Source organism: Linepithema humile, chromosome 7 (assembly GCF_040581485.1).
Source record: "Linepithema humile isolate Giens D197 chromosome 7, Lhum_UNIL_v1.0, whole genome shotgun sequence".
Taxonomy (NCBI): domain Eukaryota; kingdom Metazoa; phylum Arthropoda; class Insecta; order Hymenoptera; family Formicidae; genus Linepithema; species Linepithema humile.
Genome location: NC_090134.1, coordinates 7,815,523 through 7,823,124, shown reverse-complemented (window position 1 = coordinate 7,823,124; position 7,602 = coordinate 7,815,523). Strand labels below are relative to the sequence as shown.

The 7,602-nt window shown below is 33.0% G+C and overlaps 1 protein-coding gene across 1 annotated transcript in view; it reads left to right on the top strand.

Moving 5' to 3' along the window:
• The window catches only part of LOC105675684 (G-protein coupled receptor Mth2-like), a 76,130-nt gene that overhangs the window by 28,038 nt on the left and 40,490 nt on the right, over positions 1–7,602 (top strand). Inside the window, exons 3-4 of the mRNA XM_067359869.1 lie at positions 4,123–6,124; positions 6,411–6,461. The gene's annotated coding sequence lies outside the window, so the exon portion shown is untranslated. The remainder of the gene's footprint in view (positions 1–4,122; positions 6,125–6,410; positions 6,462–7,602) is intronic.

Below are 7,602 nucleotides of genomic sequence, written 5' to 3'. Positions count from 1 at the left end.
GACGGAAAATAGTCAAAGTCATTCTGAAAGTCTGTGAAATGATATGCTAAAAATTTTATTATTTATTACTACGATTATGCATTACATTTAAAACATTTAAATATTTTTTTTTATTCTCTTTTCCTCTCTCTCTCTCTCTCTCTCTCTCTCTCTCTCTCTCTAAACACATAAAAATATGTAGAAGATTGAATAAAGCTAAACTCTTCGAACAAGCGATCTTAGCTAATATTATAATTTTAGTTTTTCAATTTACGAGTTGGACACGCGACACGATTCTTTGTTGTTATTGTCTCATTAATAATCATATATTCATGCAATCATTAATAATCATTAATAATCATAATCAAAGATAATTAATTTGTATATGCGATGTTTTTAGACTCGCAATACCTAGAATACGTAATCGTAGCAAATTAGTAAGTCTCTCTTTCTCTCTCTCTCTTTCTTTTCGCTGTTTATATATATATAACTACAAGAAATTTACAATAATGAAATACTTTATTAGATTCACATTATTAATTCGGATTTAATTTTCAAGTTTTCTGAAAAGTTTTGGTAAAAATTAATTTCTTTTCCTACAGTTCAAATATTCTCTTTCACTGATCGAAATACACATTTTACTTTCATCATATACCAAATATAATTAAGTTAGATCATAACGAGAACTTTATGTTTTAACATTCGTTTTGGAACGGGGCAAGCGCAAAAATAACGCCAGCACTGATACGCTCTTATCCCTTGCCCCGAGGCAGCAACTCGCGAGCAGAGTACCGACCATGAAGAGAGGAAGAGAGACAGACAGTTAGAGCGGCGGAGATAAATAAGGTATCAGAGAGAGGGAGAACCTGGGCTGTATATGCGCACGTATACAGAGTGTACCGAAGGTAACTTCGACCACAATAAGTCCGATTGATTGCTGGAGGCCGGTCGCCGGGAAACGTTAAGCCTTATGATCGTTTAATCGCTTCGTTGCAACACACTGTGTATTCTGCAAAACAAAATTCACCCTCTACGCGCCCACTTGAAATACCCTGCGTAATACGTATGTGTGCACACGTATGCACGTCTATATAGTGCGGATCGAAGATATCTAGAATGGTCGCAATGGGAAAACACGTCATGATAGAAGTTCCATTAATTAAAGCGAAAATTCGCGAGATGCGATATTTAAATTAATAATTAAGTAATATGTACTTTATTTCCTCACTTTTTTCAAAGTAATCTTCGATATATATTACAAATACCAGCGTGCGTTTTTATATTTTCTAGTCAACGTAGTTAATTACGTCAATGATTGATGAATTCATATACTGATTATACTAGCGAGCGAGTGTAACTTCATTTCCATGTTTAACATAATATGTTGCTACGCGGAAGTATAATTAAATGATTAATCGGATTATGCTTTTTCACTTTGTGATAAGTGCAATACTACGTCAGGTGTTTCTAGCGCGCGGTGCATTGATGATAGAAATTTGATACGGCCGGGAGTTAGTTTCTAGTTTTCCACCATGTCCCCACAAATCGTGCATACACGTGTCACTAACTACCGAAACACTCCACCGAAAAACAGCGTGACTCTCGTGTTGCGCGAGGGAATAAAAGGGCGAAGGGGACAGATTTCTCGGTGCGAGGGTATAGTTTTCGATAGACAAATGCCTTCACGCTAAGTGCCTGCATGAGGGAGACTCCGAATCGTGTTCACCCTAACATCGCGGTGCGAGGCTGTTACGAGCGAGCGAGCGAGCGAGCGAACGAGCAAGAGAAAAGGAGAGAGGGATGAAGTCGGGTTCTCTCGAAGTGGAGAAAGAGCCGCGACGGAAGAGGGGGAATATTTTTATTAAAAAGGGCGCGCAAGAGATGGGATGGGAGAAATATCATGGCGGTTCACTGATGCTACATTAAGCCATATTTCCTGCGTCTCCGTGATCGAGTCATAAACGCAAAATTAATTATATTATTGTGTTCAAAGAATTTGGAATATAAATTTTATGAGAAGGAGACATTATATTTATTTAATCAATTATGGCATCAGTAAAAATATCTTTGGATTTTTCAGACATAATATGTAAGGATGTAATATGCAAGGAAAATCGAGAATCACGTTAAGCAGAATAGTAAATCTCATTAGCAGATAATGACTTCCCTCTTGTATATAAAAGTTACTCCACCTTTTGCCTGATATTATTTTTGCTATTCAAATCGACTACTGTGTTCTTCGCTGCGCATTTTCTTGTAATTTCTGATACCAGTAAGCATTTATCGCTTGTTGAATCCCAAAACCTGATAACGGCGTCAACCGTCGTATTTATTTGTACGTTAAAAGCAAAGACGAAGCAAAATACATTTTTCAAGGTTGCATGAACTACGTCGTCAATGCGAGTACCGCGAAGCATACAGATACGTGTGTAAGAAAATCGCGCAGAAAAACGACATTACTGACCGTGGATGCACACGCAGGACTCGCGCGACAATTTCGCGCGTGACGTCGCAGGACCGCACGTTTTTTGGCTTTTAGCACGAAAAAACCTGCATTGCCTTGAATCCGGTTCTCGAAACCTTGCGAAATCTACGAACGCCGAACGTTATATCATTCGCAAATAAAACGAGAGAAGGTTTCGCTCCGCGCACAAATATTTATTTAGAGAGAGAATTCTTTCAATTTCTCTTTGTTAATCGTAAATAACCTTGAAGATATTTCTGGATATTAATTTCTCTCTACAAAAAAAAAAAGAAACAAGAAAAATTAACGGTAAAGAAGATTTGCGAAGATACGCATATCCATTTAATACTTATAATTTTGACGTAATTTTAATATTACATATGTAAATTACTTCTGCAAACATAAATTCTTTAGCTAATTTCTTACACAATGTGTGCAAGTAGGATCAAAGAGCGTAGCGGTTCCAAAGATTGATTGCTATCTGCGGTTTGCGACAAGAATTGGCAGCGATCGTAGCAGCAGAGAAGACGTGATAAACACGACGTAAAAAAAAAGAAACGAAATAGAGAAAAAAAAATAATAGTTATGTAAATGGCGCGGAGTGTGCTTATGCACGAATATGCAAATACGGAAAGCTCGCTGGCTGTCTGGTTTTAATAATTCATGCACAGCGCAGACATAGAAAGGAGCGGAAAAGTTTATATGTCCTAAGTTTTGCCAGATTTCAGTCACCGAGCGAACTTGCCCTACCATACGCGGGGATGAACTTTCTAATAAAAATTTAGACAGCACCGTACTTTTCTGCGAAATAATGCAAAATTTCGGCAGAGTTTTATATTCCTCGGAGCGTTTACCGAATCTTTTATTCAAAGTTTAATAGAGAGAGTCTGGAGTTTAATAGTTGAGTATTTTTTTTTTTCGGAAAACTTTCAGCGGTTAAAAAGCATTGTTTCGTGTAGAATATATACAGTCTTGCAGTAATTCGCTGTTCTTCACGATTAAAATTTTTATAGTAAAAATTTTTAATAAAAAAATTACAAGAGTGTATGATCAAAGGAAAGTCTAAGATTAATTATCTCGTTCTTTTTCATGCCGCTTTTACCTTTGTTCTTCATCGCTATCTGCGTCCATGTTACAGAGTGAACTATATTATCACATCGATTTTGCCGGTGAATAATACTACTGTTTGGTAGTTCCTTTAGAAATTATGGATTAGAAATACGCTCTGCGTACAAATTTAATTGCAGAATGAAGGATTTAATTTTATATTTTAATATCAAGATATATTATGTATTCTGTTTTTTTTATATATTCCCAATTATATCAGAAATCTCAGAGAAACTGGAATTTTATATAATAATCTAAATTATGACTTATTGATACACGATGTGCAGCAGCGGAATAGCATAAATGTTTAAAGTACAAGATTATTCGAAATAATTTTTATTTAAAAAAATTATTGTAAGGATTGAATTTTTTGTTTTTGAAGCAAATATTTCATAAAATAAATAAGATTACACGATTAACAAAAAATTTTTAAAAAGAAAGAAATGAAATCTAAGTAATAGAATATTATTTATTATTGCACATAGATAATAATATTACTAAGTCATAGTTATATAGCTTTAGTTTTGTGTTGGAGCTTGTTGTAATATCAATTTTTTATATTTATGTTTCAGAGACAAACTCTCTTGTGCGTGTTCATTAATTTCGTGATGTGAATACGTCGGGAGTGGCGTGACAGTTTTGCTTGCACAGAAAGAATACTTTTGCTGAAGGCTCTAAAAATTGTGTCAGATACAGATCTAAAAATAAATTTTGTTGGACAATCAAAATTTATGAATAAAGAACTCGATCTTTTTCATATTACAGCAAAAAGTTTTGATGATCCATCAACCAAGAAAAGATCAGCAAATGTGTTTTTTTCGTGCGAGTTCGCGGATTTTAATATTTTACGAATCGTAATATTTTAGTGAGTTATGTGCCGCAAATTTTCGGGCATATGACAAAAACCGTATCGAGATTAATTTATTATCGTGCGACATTTTATACAACGTGATGCGAATTTTATCATGAAAATTACGCGATATTTTGCATGACAATTTTGACGCATTCTTTGTCGCATTATGATAAAAATAAAAACAACTTAGAGACACGATTGCATCACGGAACTATCCGTTCGACATTCGCGGCAGCAGTCAACGATAGCAAAGAGAAATCGAAAAATTTATGTAATTAATTCATTGTACGCATCTTCGTCGCGTTTATGCTACACTTAAACTACTTGAATACGCTTTTTGCGCTTTCCGTATGTAAAAAAATATATATTTGCGTTGTTTTTTGTCGTGCTGTAGCCTGTGTGCTTTATATTCCCTTTTTCTTTCTTTTTCTTAATCTCTCTCTTCTTCTCTTGCGTTATATATCGTCTCGAAACTCTTAAGGTGATTATTTCCAACGTCGATTAACTTTTAACGCACCGTCAAAACTTGTCGGTAAAATTGCATGAATAAAATATCGTTATTAAAAGAAAAAGTTTAATATTTTATTATTCTTCGATGGCGATATTTAATTCTTCGTGTTAGTGATTTTGTCAACAACAATTTGAACCATCGATTAAAGTTAATTGATGTTGGAAGTAGTCATTCTTAACATAATATGAAATATTTTACGTATTACAAGATATTCCTTGCATTCAAAATTTTAATTTATATATAACTAATAATTTATTTTATCAAATTGCGTAGGCAGTCGTGTTTGCACAAAACGACGTCTCTTGTAACATTTTTATTTCCTTTTTATAAGGTAATTATCTTTAATTTTATCATAATTATCTTTAACTCGTATATTTATTTATTTGTGTCAATACAAAATAATAAAATTCCTCAAAAAGTTTAAAACACAGAATTTCAATCGAGTAAAATTAATTTTTATCTTGGACAATGCAACGAATCTGCTATCAGGTAAAGATTTCAAAGATACGGTACGATACAAAATACGATAAAAGACGAAAAGTACAATAGTACAATAGTAAACTATTCATCGAAATAAAAATTTTGAACGCAAGGAATATCTTGTAATATGTAAAGTATTTTATATTGTGTAAGAAATTTCGACGCTAACTCGCTGCGAGAGGGGGTTTGGTGGGGTAGTTTTCGTACGCGTTGTTGCCTACGTGATCTATACATAATCCTATGTTCTCTCTCTCACTCTCACGCTTTCTTTCTCGCGCGAGTATCGGCACACACATTCCTTTCCCCTACTCCTTCCAAATTCCGTCTCGACTCGCGACGCGACCTTGTCCTTGCTGCAACATTGTTATTATTCGCACGGTGGCATTTGAGCAAAACAGATCGTTTCGCGTATCGCGTATGCATTATCCTCTTCAATAACATTACCCCTCTGCTATTCTCCTTTTATAATTATTCTTCGCAAATAAGAGTACAATTTTCTATCGTTATCTGCTTCGGATGCTAGAGTGTCGAACGTGTTAGGTTGCGTGCGATAATTTTCGAAAGTTACTTTTGTTCTAATGAGACAATACACGTCGGGGGTGCCGTTTAAAGTGCCGTGCGATTTTCGTATTCACGCCGCGAACGCGTGTGACTTTTTTGAAGAACTGCGAGGACTGAGAGGAGGAGGAGGCTCAGGAGGAGCATCAGGTGCCAGCGGAGCAACTTTACGGTGAGTTATAATTTATTTGTTATTTGTTGTTTGAAAATGTTGCACATTGAAATGTTTAAAAGACTTAAAATATACATTAAAATATTTACATTAGTTAATATTTATCTTTATTGGAAATTTTTTGAAAGTATTTATTATTTTTTCAAATAATTAAACTTTTTTCAATATTTTTTAAATTAGATATTTGCTTAGATAAATGAATTAAAAGTTTAATGTAATTATAATTTTACAAACATTAATTATTTTGAACATATCTGTAATCTGGAATTATTTTCGTATTTTACAGATCAACTATGCAGATCAACAGAACGACAACTCCGCTGGTGCGCATCGATCGGTGAGTGAATTTAATTTGTCTTGATTGTTGTTAATATAATGGATCTATAATATAAGATACATATTATAAAATTTAATACATTGTGGAGCGTATACGCGCGCGATATTGATTTTATAAAAAATTAAGTTTGCACATTGCAAAATATTTTAAATTTTGTATTAGTTTCTAGAAGAACAAATTATTTATTATTTTGAAAAATTTAAATTATATTTATCACATGCGTTATATATATTTTATATATACATATTTATCTGTTAACATGTTTTTTATAATTATTTTGAACACAACCAAAAATTTATACACAAAAATATTATAGATAGAAACATAACAAATATATAAGATCCATTATTTTAAAATGGGTGGGCTAGGACTTAGATTCGTTGATGAATATTTAACACTGGAACATTTTATAAATGTAATTTATGAATAACGAATAGAGCAAGATATATTAAGTTATTTGGAAAGTTTATAGACATTTTTTATGACAAAATCAAAAACAATGTTTATATATTTATATGTCCATTTATTTAGTAATGTGCATACATAAGTTATTAAAGATAGCCAAATGTTGTCGAAAACAACGGTACGTATTTTATATTATTGAATAAAAATAGATCCAAACATATAATTGTTTTGGATTTAGTCATAAAAATTGCTACAAACTTTTCGAATAATCCAATATATTAAAAATTTTTTTAAATACACATGCGTATACACATGCATATATAAATATAAATTAAAAATAAAAAGGATGTGTTTTACACAAACGCGGCAAACATTGAAAATTGATGTTACATTCGAAATTATTTATTTAATAAAAGAGCGCACTTTTGATTATTTATTTTGAAATATATTTATACTTTCTATATATCAATTTCTTCGAAATGTTTCCTAGCCTACTCATGCATCCATGGTCCCGTGGCATAATTGATCCCATGGTCGAGCATGGAAATTCGAAATTCGTGGTCCCATTGATAATGGTCGAGCACGAATCTCGAAACAATGTTGATATTGATCGATCACGAAATAATGATCGGCTATCAACAAATTTCGGTCGGGAAAAGCTCCCGAAACAGACATGCGAATTGTGAAAAATTTTCTCTTGAATTTTTTTAAGAAATATAATTTGCACACATGAGTA